Source organism: Ahaetulla prasina, chromosome 3 (genome assembly GCF_028640845.1).
Source record: "Ahaetulla prasina isolate Xishuangbanna chromosome 3, ASM2864084v1, whole genome shotgun sequence".
Classification (NCBI taxonomy): Eukaryota; Metazoa; Chordata; class Lepidosauria; order Squamata; family Colubridae; genus Ahaetulla; species Ahaetulla prasina.
In genome coordinates, this window is record NC_080541.1 from 107,357,982 (window position 1) to 107,375,160 (window position 17,179).

Sequence of the window (17,179 nt, forward strand, 5' to 3'; positions counted from 1 at the left end):
GGATAGGGCCACAGTAAAAAAGATGAGCTGTGAATCAATATATTAAGTAAATGAATAACTAAATAAATTGGTTGTCTCTGGAAGCTGCCAGATAAAACTTCCAAGAGATTAGGCAGAAGAGCTTTTAAGTTTTAAGAAATAATTATTCCATTTCAATTTTACCTCTGCAATATTGAGCAAAAAACAGTAATGAATTATATATTCCATTGCCAAAATTAAAAGTAAATAATGGTACTGATAATGAAGTGTTTTAACAGCTTCTTCTACTTTCCCCACCATCCTCCTCCTCACTTTCCTACTTCCCCTCCTCCTTCCCATTTCTCACTTCCACCCTTTCTAACCTTCTATCTTCCCCTCCTTCTCTTCCTCCTATCCTTTCTTCCCCCTCCCTTCTCTCCTACTTACCTGCCTACCTAATTTCTTCCTTCTTTACTCCTCTTTCCTTACCCTTTATTAAAATTATTAATAGCTTTCTCCATAGATAATATATAATGTTTATTTTTACTTTCATTTTAAGACTTTGCAAATCCTGGTACAGGTCTTACTGATAATGACCTTCATTAGAAGTGGACAAGCTTATTAAAAGATTTATAAGCAGGCTGTAGAAGTTCAAAAGTTTAAATATTAAAAATTCCAATTGAAAATATGTTTTCCAAGAATTTGTAATACTTACAACAAATGTATTGTGAATGTCATGAAGAACATTATTGTCTGTTCTGTATTTACTACCAAAGTAGATGATGAAAGACAGAAATACTAGTATAATTCTCTATCTTACACAGAAGGCAAATAAAGAACAAATTGGAGATTATACTGGGGAAGCTATTTCCAATTTATAAATATGAATAATTACATTATTTTCAAAAATGTTCATTCTGAACATTTTAGAATTGCCTAAGGCATTGATATCAAGGAAAAACAGAAGCCAAAATTTTTTACTAGGCTACATCCTAAACAACCTGTTTTTCATTTTCTTCCATGCTAGACTAAAAGCTTTAAAACAAAAAAAATCAAAGAATAGAAAGCTAAGACTTTCTAGATCTGATTGAGTCAGAAATGGTACAATGTTCTGTTATATAATAATTTACTTAAATGATTTACCTAATACACATTGAAATAGTGCAGCCATTAGTGCCATTAAAATGTCCCATTTTATTTTTATAATGTCTCACCAAGTAGATGCTGCAAGGTATTTCTAAAATGTATCATCCATACATCACCCAGCATTAATAACATTTCATATATTTTTGTCACGTATTCACTTTTGGTGAATTAATACTGCAAATTTAGATACATCTATACTAATTTAATTTAAATAATGATCCTTTGTTAAATAATTGGGCAACTACAAATTATCAATTTCTGTTCTATTTATGCAAGAAGTAAAATTTAACATGCTCAGCTGTTAATTCTGCATAGAACAGTGTGTACATGACTGTGAACCATTCAGGAGCTGCTGAATATTTACATCCCACTCTTTTTATGTACCCAAGGTACATTTATGCAGAATATAGTATGTTGGTTTCAAATAAAAATATTTAAATTCTCAGTATATTTGCAATAGAATCTTAACTGTTCCTTTATTTATACATGATATGGTGCCTGGTTACTTGAGGGACATCCTGTCTCCCATAACATTTATCTTGTGGGTTTGATCTTGATGCATTGGCCTGATCCGGGTTCCTTTGATTAAACAATGTCATATAGTTTTCTATCTGGTCCATTGTTTGAGCGGGAAAAACACTCAAACATGATTCGGTGAGCCCTCTGGCAGCTCCCTATATAAGAACAAGCTGTCAGAAAGGCTAGCTGCTGGATTGTACATAATTACTGAATATGTACAGTATTCTGTCTGTCTCCAGTCTCCTCATTCCTCCCTAACAGTCATCTCTCAGGATCTCAGAAGCATGCCTTCTGTGTTTTTGGTGTCTGCCCTGTGGAACAAGGTCCTCCAAGATCTGGAAAACCCACCCCACTCTGCACTTGTTTAAAAGATCCAGAAAAACCTGCCTCTCCAACCAGAGCTTTGGCCAGGGAGAGAGAAATCCCTCATTTCATTGTCGTTACCATCTTTATTTTTTATGTTTTATTGCTTTGTTTTATGACAGTATACACAGTAAACGAGATAGCTATGCTGGATTTCGTATCACAGATCACTAGTCAAACGCTTCCCAAGCGAATTATGCGAGCAAATCCCAGTAAGGTGGCCTTCTGAAGCTGACCAATGGTGATTTTGTCAGCGCCAATTGCTTTTAAGTGCTTGCCTAGATCTTTAGGCACAGCTCCCAGTGTGCCAAGTACCACTGGAACCACCTGCACTGGTTTACTGCACTTACCATTTTTATTTTTTATGTTTTATTGCAAGTTCTTTGTTTTATTATTATTATTATTAGCCATCCAGGGTCATTGAGAGTTGGGAAGCATACAAGTTTAATAAATCATTCTTCACCATTATCATCTATTGGCACATAGCAACCACAGGGCTCACAATTTTTGCTTAATTATCAAAAAGCAAGTGACATTATTAAAACATTTTATTTGTCTATTGAGGAAAGTCATTTTTGAGTTCAGGCTTGTTCAGAATTCTGTAAAAGAGTTTGTGTTTCATTTACAGCCAATAAATGCAGAAGCCTCTTTGACTAGCCTACCTCACACATCTTTTTTTTTTTAAGAACCTATCCTTTTAAGGCATTTTCCTTTTATTTACCACACCAACACCACCTGTCTATACCAAAAATCCTCTTCTAAGAGAGAGGACTTTTTGGAAAGGCCTAAGTGTGCGAAAAATTCACTACTGGACTTTCCCCCTTTTCATCCCCATTCCACATTTTTAGAGCTCTTCTGGGATATAGAGGTTTAGATGATTGCAATACAGAATTTCCTTTATGTAATTATCCTTGTTTACACAACACTGATCACATTCCAATAAACACTTTTATTATGTTATAGAAAAGGAACAAGTGAAGAAAGGGCAATTATTTTTCTAAAGAAGCCCAGATCATAGCAGAGGCAAGATATGAATGTACTATTTCTCATTCAGTTTAATTGTTTTATCACTAATTAAGTTTTGCTAATTCCGATGCACTAAAAAAGAAAGTCAGATTTTCTTTACTAATCAACTACTATAACCCAGTAGATAAAGGGGAGAAAAGATATCGATACTGACATCAGAGTCAATAGACAAGTTGTCACTTTGAATAATTTTACCAAATCTGAGTACTATTTCTAAGTTTCTCTTATGGGCCAAAACATGCAAAACAGTTTTCATTTATAAAAGGAATAAAGATTAATAAAACATGTATTAAAATTAACATACTAAAATTAAAATACACTTACAATTAAATCAATCTGGGGGTCTAATATTAAAATACTGTAATATTAAACCCAATATTGTTGCCTACATTAATTCCCTATTCAATTATATCAAAAGTATTATCTCAAACCTGATTCCCCTACCTGAAAACAAATCAATCAATCTAGATATGCAGTAAACAGTTTAAAATATGAATTAAAAATCTCCAATTTGGAAGCTAGTTCCTGAATGTTAAGAATTCAATTCTAATAACTTAGCTGTCTTTACAGAAATCTAGAAATGACAGACAGAGAAGTCCCTCATTTAAATTTACAGCAAAATATCTATTTTTGAGTATTTGTTTATTTTAAAACATACTTACAAATTGCTACACTCTTGGCATATATCACAATAAATACCCTCTGTGCCCCAGGAATGCAATGAAGCTCCAAGGGGACAGCCCTTAGAGCAGTGGTTCCCAACCTTTTCTTGTTTGAGGCACAACCTTTTCTTGTTTGAGGCACCCTTGGAAAGCCTTTCAAAAGTTCCCGGCACCCTTATAAGGAAATAGATATTTAAAATCTCCGTAGCTCAAAAGTTCCCGGCACCCTCAAAAGATCTCACGGCACCCCTTAGTGCCGCGGCACACTGGTTGGGAACCACTGCCTTAGAGCCTATTCAAAAGTTGCTAGTGAGGTAAATTTCAATTTGAGAGAAATTATTTAAATTTATGAGATGAATAATATTAAGTATATTGAATTTTTAATTCAATTCAATCGGTTGCTTCTGGAATGGTACCCCAGCCAAAAGTTAAGTGTGTTTTCTTTAGCCAGCCCTCCAGTCGCTCCACATTTCTTTCAAACATTGCGTCATCTATGTACAGCTTCCGAAATGTACACTATATAAGTTATTTGGATAAACTGGTAGTGCATACAGAAGACCAAGAGGAAGGGAAGAATCTAAAGGGGGGCCCCTCTATTATTTCTCTAAGCATGTCCTCCACATTGTAAATGCAATGCAGAATTGGCGCATCTCGGCAACAAAGTCTGTGCGTACAAAAACCACAAGCGCAAACAACTTTATCTGACTGGAGGAGCGCTCAGGTCCAGACGCACCTACTCACTCTTACGCCAGGAGAAGCAAGATGGGGCTGAGAGTCCGGAACTCCACGGGCGCGCACGTGCCTGGCATGCAGACAGAGTCCCAGGTATGACGATCCCGAAAGATCGAAGGCGAAGCCCAACTGGGACAGCCTCTTTCTCCGAAAATCTGGTGACGGGCTACAAATCGAAGGTGGGCAGCTTCCTAACCCTGTAGAAAGGAAGGCGAATCCGCGCCTTATCCCCACCGCATTTCCGACGACATTCAAGTCTCAGGCTAATGTTCACCCCGGGAACGACCTCTCGACCACGCCTCCGTCCTTGCTTATGGTCCTGCGCCACTTATAAATCGCTCCAACGCGGGATAAAATAGCTCCTTCCCCGCGTTTGGAGACGTTTGGCGGACTGTGCCTCGTCCCTTTATCTTGCCCTCCCTCCGCCACTATTCTGCGCTGGGACTCACCTCCGGACGACGCAGCAGTATAGGCAGGAGGAAGGTGACCTCCGGCGTCTCCGTCGAATTTGGGACAGCGGCAGGACCTCCGGAAAGCGGCTGTTTTTCCAAGTCCACCTGCCTGCCTGCCTCCCTCCCTCTCGCTGGCCTCTTACCTACAACGCCCTGGATACAAATCAAAGCATCGAGTTCGGGGCGCGGAGGGAAAAGGAGCAGCAGCAACAGACGGCGATTCCACGGAGGGGTGGGCTGTAGCCGGTGAGGTCTCGCCTCGTGGTGGCGGGAAAAATACACAGAAGGTCGGGAAAAGCGGCAGAGAGTAAGAATCGTATCATCCGCGGTTGCTGCCGCCGCCGCCGGCCCACCATGGTGCGGACCGAGACTGGGAGCCGGTGCCAGGCGCTACAGCCCTAGGCGATCGAACAGCAGCGGGTCTCCCAAGCTTCTGCTGCCACTGCAATCGCGGCTGGGCTGCTTTGACAGAAGGAATTTACAACCCTGCACAGAGAACGGGGGACACCAACACAAAGCTCCCGCCAGGTCCTAAAGACAGCTGAGATACGCTACTGCGTACTGCGGAAGAGAAGCCTGCTGCCTTTTTCGCGCTCAGTAAGAGGCAACCCTCCTCCTACTCAGACCAAGGCGGGGAAGAGTGGACTCTTGTGAATCAGTACCAAGTAGCAGCGACGCTGACATACTTGTCGTTTTCAGTGTTTACACCTTATTTTTTTTTAATTTACTGCCTCATAAAGACTAGAAACAAACAAATGTGATTAAGTGATTCTTAGCATTTTGAAAAGCTGTAACAATGAATCTAGCAAGCCAAAATCAAAAGCAGGAAAGAGATGGACAACCTATGTAAGACAGAGAATAAAGATGCAACAAATATGAAATGCTTATGAACAAAGTAGAGTGCTTCTTCCCAAAAGTAGCATGAAACAACCTGAATGTGCTTCCTTGTCTAGGGACTGGGTCATCCCAGATAAGCTAATTCAGCTGAAAAGTTATACTGCATATCAAAGCAACTTGGTATTATTTAGTAATAGGTTTAATTGGAAACTATAAGTTGACCCTTTCCTGCTGCCATCAAGCTACCCATGCCTAAATATAAATCAGGTGTATTCAACTCACAGCCTGTGAGCTGCATGTGGCGCTGGACAGCTAATAATGCAGCTTGTCGAGATCATAAACTTATAACGTTATTTGTTAAAATACAGAATAACAGAGTTGGAAGGGACTTCAGAGGTCTTCTAGTTCAGCCCCCAAGCAGGAGGCTTATATCATTCCAGACAAATGGCTGTCCAGTCTCTTTTTAAAAACCTTCAGTGATGGAGCACCTATAACTTTTGGAGGCAAGCTGTTCCATAGATTAATTATTCTCACTGACAGGAAGTTTCTCCTTTGTTCTAGGCTGGATCTCTCTTTGATAAGCTTCTATCCGTTACTTTTTGTCCTGCCCTCAGGTGCTTTGGAGAATAGGTTAACCTCCTGTTTTCTGTGACAACCTCTCAAATATTGGAAGACTGCTATCATGTCACCTCTGTTCTTTCTAGATGACAAATCCAATTCCTGCAACCGTTCTTCATATGCTTTAACTTCCAGTCCCCCAATCATTTTTGTGGCGCTTCTCTGTACTCTTTCTAGAGTTTCAACATCTTTTTTGTATTGTCGTGACCAAAATGGATGCAGTATTTCAAGTGTTGTCTTATCAGTGCAGTATAAAGCAGTATTAGCACTTCACATATATATATACATATATATATTAACATTAACTATGTTAAATATTTTATATGCAACCCCAAACAATTCCTCTCCACTCCGTGCAGCCCTTGGCAAGCCAAAAGCCTGATCTAAAGCCATCCTTCACCTCTTTTCCATATTATGTGAGACGTATTAAATAGGAGAAAGTTAGTATTTAAGGATCTTGTTGTTGCTGTACTCTGCCTTCTAATCATCATAGGGCAGTGTCAAATTGGAATGAGCCAGGTTGGAGCATGCAGTTTTAAAATGCAAAGTGATGCTAGGAATGCTGAAATGGTCGAGATGGAAAACTATAACCCTCTATATCAATGGTTCTCAACTTATGGTCTACAGATCCCTGGAGGGTGGGCATGATGTCATCACAGGCAGCCTGCAAAAGCTTGAAGAAATGTTATGATTTAAATCTGAGTTACGTTTTGGGAGTCTGTGGCCATGGTCCATGGTCACAAAAGATATTTAAAGGGGATCTGTGATGAGAACCACTGCTTTAAATAGTATGTATCTCTAAATCATATAAAAGGGATGCGGTGGCTCAGGGGCTAGGATGTTGAGCTTGTCGATCGAAAGGTCGGGAGCTCAGCGGTTCAAATCCCTAGTGCTGCCGTGTAACGGGGTGAGCTCCTGTTACTTGTCCCAGCTTCTGCCAACCTAGCAGTTTCGAAAGCATGTAAAAATGCAAGTAGAAAAAATAGGGACCACCTTGGTGGGAAGGTAACAGCGTTCTGTGCCCCTTTGGCGTTGAGTCATGCCGGCCACATGACCATGGAGACGTCTTCGGACAGCGCGGGCTCTTTGGCTTTGAAACGGAGATGAGCACCGCCCCCTAGAATCGGCAATGACTAGCACGTATGTGTGAGGGGAACCTTTACCTTTACCTTTACTAAATCATATAGAACGGCAGAACTGCCCACCCAATATTTTCTATTTCCCAGTCAGCCAAGCAACCAAAATTATCAGTCATATAGCCTAAGTTAGGAAGCTTGAAAAACTTCCATCAGGGGGCGTGGCCATGACCGTGGTGGGGTAAGGACCTTTCCTTCACTTCACAGGGCTTATTAATGAAGATTTATGAGGTTTTATGTGTTTGGAATGCACCGTTACGGATGAAAGTTAATAAATCGTGAAGTGAAAGTGTTAACAGCCCAGCAGACTGAATTTAAAACCGGTAAGTCATCTGAAACTGTTTGAATTAAGGAGTTTTTACAGCGTGGGGGTGACCAGCCGACTGGCAGACACGATAAGTTTGGAATAAATTGCTGTCTTTCGCTCTTCCTATTATAATATCGTGTTCTGTGTTTTACTGCTGAGGTCAAGGAGAGAATATTAAAGACTGAATTTGTCAATGAGAAGAATTTAATTGAAGATTAAATTGATCTTTTGTGTGGGGAACTTGACCGGAGCAGCAGCAGGATTTTACTGGGCATTGTCTTCTGACGGACAATTTTTTTTTTTGAGAGGAAATTAACAGCTTGTTTATGTGCTTTTATGATCACAGATAACAAAGGAAGGATTTTTCCCCGAAGTTTAAGTTGGAATGAAGCAGTAAATTTTTTATTTTTTTTCTTTTTCCTCTGCTGACGTGGAGAAAAAATGGCGCTGATTATTGTTTAAAAGCTGTGAGTTATCTGTGTTCTTTGTGGAGTGACTATGAGTCACAAGCTACTGAGAGATAAATTTTCGAGTGCAAAATAAGCCGCTTTGGCCCAATTAAAAACTGTTGTCCCTTGATCTTCATTAAGACCCTCTGCAAAAGTACTTTTTTTTCCTTTTTTTATGTATAGCACAAAGGTGCAATAATGTATTTTCTTTTTTGTTTGTTAGAAAAAAGCAATTAAAAAAATATATATATCTTGGATCAGATATGCAGTTGGCCTGTAGATTAGACCTCTCTGTCCTGCCCAGGAAGACTCTCCTCCTTTGAGGTGAGTGGAGTAGTGAGGCAAAGGTCTGCTGGATATTCTTCCTTCTCCTTTTTCCCTTGAATTCCTGGAAAGCTGTTTTCAAAAGAATTATGCACATACAAGCTATGAGATGTTATCAGTAGTGGTATTCAGCCAATTCTATCCAGTTCAGGTGACCGGTAGTGGCAGCTGTGGGAGGATCTGCCCACCCGCCCAGATGTCATCATGTCCCGTTGTTGACATTCTGCACATGCGCAGAAGGTCCTGTGCATGTGCGGAGGTGGCGCATACGAGCAAAGTGAGCATACGCACGCACATGCTCACATTTGCGAACTGGTAGCAAAGGTAAATGAACACCACTTGCAAGACTAAAGACGGATTTCAATATATCCAAATTTCTAGATATATTGAGAAACACAGTGCGCTTGAATGTTCATTTATGCTCATTGTGATCAAAGCTTTGTCTAATCTCTTTTAAAATTATTTTTCAATGAGGCCGTCCCCCATTTTAGATGAGCAGCATACCCATTGTTCCTTCTATACTTTTATTGTTAATTTTTTAAAGTAAATCCTAATTCTTTTTTCTGGGCCTAGCACTCACCCATTTCTTTGTTGTTATGTGTTTCTAATAAACAACATTCTAATTCTAAGAGACATTTTAGTGAGGCTTATATCTTGGATATTAATTTGATAACATACCTTAGAACTTCCCTAGGCCTCTACAAATTGACTACCAAACACTGACCTAAGGAAAGGTATTTTCCTTCTTTTAGTCCTACTCCAATAGTCTTGGTTGAGGAGAACACAGTGGAAGGCAATAACAGCTGCATCACCTTGAATTGTTCTGCTTGGTGGCAGAAGATATTTATGAATTTTCAAAACTCTGCCAAAATATTCACATCTTTCTCATCAGCCAAGCCAACCAAACTCCTGAATCAATCTTAACTAGAGAGAAAATCCACACAAAATTAATGCATGTACAAATTTTCAGAAGGGGACAAAAGCTAATTATTTGTATTTTTTTGACTCCATGATGAATTTCAGTATACAAATGCTCACAGAATGCAGTTTTATTTTTGTTTTATTTTTTAAAACAAAATAGAATTTACAATACACTTTTTCATGTCTAATAAATTACATATTTAACTATTTGTGAATAATTTACTATATCAGGATGTAATGACTGTAGTCATTCCATATAGTACTCTGAAATAACTTAAATAAATTAAAATGTCTAAATGCAATTAGTATTTTTCTGTCTTGGCTATTCAAAAGCCAATTTTTGCTTCCATAGCATGTCACAGGGCAAAACCATTGCATGCACAATTCGAATCTTTGTACATATAGATAAAAAACTATTTCTGGACACCTTTTCAGAAACCATTACTGCTACCCTGCCATGTTTCTTTATTGCTTTACAAGCTTCTCTTACAGCTAATAGTTCATCAGCAGCTACCAATTCATCAGTCCTAATATTGGTTGCTGTATATCTTGTCATTAGTTTGACCTTCTTAATCATATCCAATTATTTCACTGTGCTCCTGACTTTTATTACTAGAGCTTGCAGATTCTTTGCATCTTCAGCTATCAGAGTAATGTCATCAGCATCATGCAGAATATTGATGGTTTTTCCTCCAGCTTTAAAATCATACTCATATTCCAATCTAGTGTCGCTCAATGTAAATTCGGCATAAAGGTTAAATAAAAAGAAGAGATTACAGATAATCCTTGATTTATGACCACAATTGAGCCCAAAATTTCTGTTGTGAAGTGAGACATTTGTTAAGTAAATTTTGCCCCATTTTACAACTTTTCTTATCACAAGTAACCAAAGGTTGTTCAGTGAATTGCTGTGGTTCTTAAGTTAGTAACATGGTTGCTAAGTGAATCTGGCTTCCCCATTGACTTTGCTTGTCAGAAGATCGCAAAAGGGGATCATTGCAATCATCATAAATATGAGAGCAGTTGCCAAGTATCTGATATTTTGATCAAGTGATGATGGAGGTGCTACAAGGATTTTAAGTGTGAAAAACAGCATAAGTCACTTTTTTCAGTGCCATTGTAACTTCAAACAGTCACTAAAGGAATTGTTGTAAGTCACGGACTACCTGTACACAGCCCTGTTTAACTTGCTGCTTGCTGACCTGGAGCCGATGTATTTCATTACGTTACACCAAAACTGTAACATTCTTGGACTCCCTAAAGACAGTGAGATGGTCTGGGATTCCCATTTATGCACAGTTTGAGATGGCTGACATAACCAAAAATCTTTCTGTACTTAATAAACTACCGTATGTGTTCATTTTTTCTAATTTATCAGCATGCCACAGCAAAAATGTCTCTTGTTTGGAAATCTTTCCAAAACCAGCTTGAATATTTAGCATCCCCCTTTTTCAGTAGAATCCAAATCTATCTTGAATGATTTTCAGCATTATTTTGCTTGCATGTGAAATTAAAGATATTGTATGCTATTTTGCAAACTCAATTAAGTTTCTTTTCTTTAATATTAATATGTATTTATTTATTTATTTATTTATTTATTAATCGTATTTATATACCGCCCTATCTCCCGAAGGACTCAGGGCGGTTCACAGGCATTTAAAAACATATAAATATAAATACAGAATAAAAACAATTAAGAAACTTATTTGAAAGCCCGTTAATTAAAATATACAAATAAAACCCAATTAAAACCCATGAATTTAAAACCTAGCTCAGTCCTGCACAATTAAATAAATATGTTTTAAGCCCGCGGCGGAAGGTCCGAAGGTCCGGAAGCTGGCGGAGTCGGGGAAGTTCGTTCCAAAGGGTGGGAGCCCCACAGAAGGCCCTTGCCCTGGGCGTCGCCAGGCGACATTGCCTTGCTGACGGCACCCTGAGGAGACCCTCTCTGTGAGGCGCGGGTCGGTGAGAGGTATTCGGTAGCAGTAGGCGGTCCCGTAAGTAACCCGGCCCAATGCCATGGGCGCTTTAAAGGTGGTCACCAAGACCTTGAAGCGCACCCGGAAGGCCACAGGTAGCCAGTGCAGTCTGCGCGGGATGGGTGTTATCACGGGAGCCACGAGGGCTCCATCTATCACCAGCGCAGCCGCATTCTGGACTAACTGCAGCCTCGGATGCCCTTCAAGGGAGCCCCATGTAGAGCATTGCAGTAATCCAGGCGAGGCGTCACGAGTGCGTGGTGACCGTGCATAGGGCATCCCGGTCCAGAAAGGCGCAACTGGCGTACCAGGCGAACCTGGTGAACGCTCTCCTGGAGCGGCCGTCAAATGGTCTTCTAGAGACAGCCGTTCATCCAGGAGGCGCCTAAGTTGCGGACCCTTTCCATCGGGGCCAATGACTCGCCACCGATGGTCAGCCATGATTAAGCTGACTGTACCGGGATGCGGCATCCACAACCACTCTGTCTTGGCGGGATTGAGCTTGAGCCTGTTTCTCCCCATCCAGACCCGTCGGCCTCCAGACACCGGGACAGCACTTGATAACCGTTGGGGTGGTCCGGTGTAGAAAAATAGCTGGGTGTCATCCGCATACAGCTGATACTTCACACGAAACCACTGATGATCTCACCCAGCGGCTTCATGTAGATGTTAAACAGGAGGCGAGAGAATCGACCCCTGCGGCACCCACAAGTGAGGCGCCTCGGGTCGACCTCTGCCCCTGTCAACACCGACTGCGACCGGTCGGAGAGATAGGAGGAGAACCACCGATAAGCGGTGCCTCCACTCCCAATCCCTCCAACCGCGCAGCAGGATACCATGGTCGATGGTATCGAAGCCGCTGAGAGGTCTAATAGGACCAGGGCAGAGGAGCAACCCCTATCCTGGCCCTCCAGAGATCATCCACCAACGCGACCAAAGCCGTCTCCGTGCTGTAACCGGGCGGAAACCGGACTGGAGCAGGTCTAGATAGACAGTTTCATCCAGGTGCAAGGGAAACTGATATGCCACCATACTCTCTACAACCTTCGCCAGCGAAGGTTGGAGACCGACGATAATTACCTAAAACAGCGGGTCAGGAAGGCTTCTTAAGGAGGGCCTCACCACCGCCTCTTTCAAGGCGGCGGAAGACACCCTCCACCAAAGAAGCGGTCGTAATCGCCTGGAGCCAGCCTCGTGTGACCTCCCGAGTGGCCAGCACCAGCCAGGAGGGCACGGGTCCAGTAAACATGTGGTGGCATTCAGCCTACCCAGCAACCTGTCCATGTCCTCAGGAGCCACAGGGTCAAACTCATCCCAAACAATATCGCCAAGACCACCTCGAACATCTCACCCGCATCACCGCAATCTTGGTCCAACCCATCCCGAGCTGAGCGATTTTATCGTATAGATAACCGTTAAACTCCTCAGCACGTCCTGCAGCGGGTCATCCCGCTCCCCTGATGTAGGAGGGCGGGTCACCCAGGCGGCTGGGCGGTTATCTGCCGATGCAATGAGGAGGCGTAGCTACGCCTCGCTTCCTCAATGCCACTAGGTAAGTCCTAGTATAGGACTTCACTAGTGTCGATCAGCTTCCGAACGGCTAGACCTCCAGGAACTCTCTAGGCGTCTTCTCCGGCGCTTCATCCCTCTCAGCTCCTCGGAGAACCAAGGGGCCGGTTGGGACCTGCGCCGGGTCAGAGGCCGCAAAGGCACGACACGGTCTAAGGCCCCCGCCGCGGCCCGTTCCCAGGCCGCCACAAGTTCCTCAGCCGAGCCGTGGGCCAGACCCTCAGGAAACGGCCCAAGCTCCGTCCGGAACCCATCAGGGTCCATCAGGCGCCTGGGGCGGAACCAACGTGTCGGCTCCGCCTCCCTGCGGTGGTGAATGGCGGTCAGAAAGTCGCGAAGAAGAGAGTGATCTGACCATGACAAAGGTTCGATGACTATTTCCTTTAAGTCCAGATCTCTCAACCACTGTCCAGAGAAAAATCAGGTCCAGAGTGCCACCCCAATGTGAGTAGGGCCATCAACTACTTGGGTCAGATCCAAGGCCGTCATGGAAGCCGTGAACTCCCGAGCTGCCGTCGATGATGAGCGGAAGATGGCAGGTTAGAGTGCCCCATGACTAAAAGTCTGGGGGTCTCAACTGCCACCCCAGCCAGCATCTCCAGGAGCGCGGGCAGGGCAGCTGTCACGCAGCAAGGAGCCAGGTACGTGATCAGCAAGCCCATCTGACACCTCGACCCCATCTCACAAGAGGATTCGCACCCGGCAATCTGAGGTACAGTGGTCTCCCTCGGCTCTAGACTCTCTCTAATCACAACCGCCACCCCCCCACCCCTACCCTGGGCCCTCGGCTGATGGAATGCACGGAAACCCGGCGGGCACATCTCTACAAGGGGCACGCCCCCTTCAGTGCCCAACCAGGTCTCCGTAATGCCCATAAGGTCCGCGGAACCCCCCTGTATAAGATCACAAACAAGGGGGGCTTTGTTCACCACAGACCGAGCATTGCACAACATCAACCGAAGGCCCAGGCTCTGAGGATCCTGACCATCAGGAAAAGTCCAAGGGTCGGAGCGTGATCGCTTTAAGACATCGAACGCGCCCCCGGAATTTGATATGACCCCTCGCTTCCGCCATACCTGCCCCTCCCACTTACCGTGTCAATAGGACCACCCTCACAGATAGGAACAGACTCCTCCCCCATAACCTCCGAACCTGATAATAAAAAACCGCCGCGAGCATGTGCAGGAACTGGCCCCTTACCCGACGGGTTACCCCATTACCCTCCACCCCTTAAAATTCCCTCTCTAAATTTGATACTTTGAGTGTCCATTCTTCAATTGTAGGTAATTCTTCTTCTTCCAATACTGAGCAATCAAAAGTCTTATGCTATTATTAAGTTCAAAATCAATTTAGTCTCTATAGCTGTACAGTCCATAATAATTCCTAGTAGAAAGAACTGGAGTAAACTTAATCTTCTTTTCAAAATATTCTGGTCTGTCCCAAATTCTTCATTTACCACAGATCTTTGGCAATTTGAATATGTCACATGGAAATTCATTTAGTTCAAAGCAGGATAAATTAGTCTTAATATAACAGTGGCCCAGTATTGCTAAGTCCTTGTTGATTTTTCTGTACATATAACCTATTAAGCACAAAGCCAAGATGAACTGTCATATTCTTGCATTGTGTAGCATTGTGTAACAGAGAATAATCTTTCTTGAGCATTTCTGGAAACTAGACTACTGAATTTTTTAATGACTTTCTGATTTATTTGCCTGTATGTTATCCATGAGTTCAACTTGGTTATGAAGTCTTTTTTTTCTCTCTCTCTCTTCCCCAGTGAAGTTTGGTAGCAATCCAATACTGTAATGGAGTAATTAATACCAGTTGGAAAAAAGGAAAACACAAGAAGGTCACAGTTGCAGAACTCATTCTAAATAGAACGTTAGATGCCACTTACGCCTAATGGTGAAATTGGACAGCATTTCTTTAAATGTTTGCAGTATTTAATATATATACTGCATTTAGAATTGAGATAAAATAGACATTCTCTAATTGTGACATAGGATTTTTAAGCAGATCTTGAACTACTTAGAGGTGGGTGCTATTTCTTTCAAGCTTTATCAAGCTTGTGCAGTCAAAGTGGGAGCATGGTCAGTATTTGCTTTAGACTCTACTTCCTGCTCTCTCCATGTAATCTGGCTGCAGTTTTATCCAGATAATAGAAACTTTTCCAAATCACATCCTGTGCTTTGCTCCTCACTTTGCCTAGGCAAATCCCAGCAAACAGGTGTGATAACATAAAGTTTGAGAACTCTGTGTAATGTATAAATTAAATTTTAATTATTAAAAGAAAGTGATATATTTATTGCTTGCTCGACCCTCAGCCAAATTACATCATTCATTTTATGCAGGGCAAGGGCAATTCAACTTCATTTATCATTTCAGCAGATTAAGGTACCACTAATTTGAGAACCTCTGAGATGCAACATAATAAATCAGAACTGTGCATATTGACAGAAATGAGCCAGATGTCCTTCATGGTAATGTATGACTTTATTCTACATATATGAATATTTGTGTACTGATCAGGTTCCATGGATTGCATTTCCACATCTATATTGATAATGATGAAAAAGGATAATGAAGTTCAATTACCAACATTTATTTGAACTTTTCTTGATATGTAGTAACGTATCAGGTACCATATAGGTAGTCCTCACTTACTGACTTCTTGTTCAATGTCTTTTCAAAGTAATAGTGACACTGGAAAAGGATATTCATGAACAATCCTCAAAATTGCAACTGTCGGGAGAAACCGGAAGCATCACGGTGATACTGGTTGGGAAATAGCGAAACTCTGATGAGCTTTGTGAAAACCCAACCAGACAAACCGCTGTTGGGGGGTCTTCGGACCGGAACTATCTTGGAGGGACGGGGGAGAGAGAAAGGCTCCTCGGAAGACCACGAGGAACAGGCAGGTCAGAGGCAGCTCTTTGACCCGGTGGCGGGGTCAGCAGCCATTGAAATGGCTGCTACAAGCTGAGGCAACCAGGCTAAGATTTGAGCAGAAGCAGTGATTGAACAGAGTATTGTTACCGGGTGAGTGATTGGCCAATTCACAGGTAAGAAGGAAACATTTTAATTTCATTCCACTATTCCTCTGGTTCCTGGTGAATAAGGTTCAGGACTCCAAAGCAATTCATATTTTCCTTAACTTTTTTCCACTTACTATCTTCAAAGTGATTGTTTTACATTACACAAGACCAGATAATCATATTAATTACTTTATCAAAATATCTTTTTGTTTTTTGCTTTTGATAATGAAAATATTCTGGTCTGTCCCAAATTCTTCATTTACCACAGATCTTTGGCAATTTGAATATGTCACATGGAAATTCATTTAGTTCAAAGCAGGATAAATTAGTCTTAATATAACAGTGGCCCAGTATTGCTAAGTCCTTGTTGATTTTTCTGTACATATAACCTATTAAGCACAAAGCCAAGATGAACTGTCATATTCTTGCTGTTTTCAAGCTTGTTACAAAGTAATGGGGAATCGGCTTAGCTACTTGCATAAAGTTCTCCCACTTTCGTTCTGTCCGGTATAATCCTTTATTGTCCAAAATAAATCTCAGCATTTGGTCGTGGTGATTGGTTCCACCAAAGCAGAAGAATCCTCGGATCTGGAGCACTTCGGGTTACTGGAGGGAACTTAACCCTTCAAACCCCTTTTTTCTCAGGGGCTTTAGGGAAATTCAACCTCTGCCCTCAGCTCACCACCTTCTCCTTCTCCCGAAGAGGGGGTTTTCCGAACCGCTGGACAGCAGATTTAAGCTGTCCTAGCGATTCCACATAATCCAGAGGTTGGTGATCATAAAGATCACCGCCATCACCTACGGTGCCAAACCGGAAGTCCAATTGCTGTGGTTCTTAAGTTAGTAACATGGTTGCTAAGTGAATCTGGCTTCCCCATTGACTTTGCTTGTCAGAAGATCGCAAAAGGGGATCATTGCAATCATCATAAATATGAGAGCAGTTGCCAAGTTTGAAAAACAGTGGTGTGAACTGATTTCTTCCAATCTGTTGGTCATTATTTTTTTTAAATTTTATTTTGTCACATACAAGCACATACAATGAAAGGAAACAATAGGACAGGAACGGTAGGCACTTTTGTGCACTTATGCACGCCCCTTATTATGTTAGTCTCCAAATTTGTTGGCATAATATAGTTAGAATCT

General features: G+C 41.9%; 1 protein-coding gene across 2 annotated transcripts in view; it reads right to left on the bottom strand.

Annotated features, from left to right (window-relative positions):
• Nucleotides 1–4,990, bottom strand: part of SYNDIG1 (synapse differentiation inducing 1) — a 33,038-nt gene extending 28,048 nt beyond the window's left edge. The window contains exon 1 of one of the 2 annotated variants that reach the window (XM_058177803.1): nt 4,856–4,990. The gene's annotated coding sequence lies outside the window, so the exon portion shown is untranslated. Of the gene's footprint in view, nt 1–4,407; nt 4,836–4,855 lie in introns of those variants that run through there. The other variant, XM_058177804.1, reaches the window with a different exon arrangement.
• Between the last annotated feature and the right edge of the window lie 12,189 nt (nt 4,991–17,179).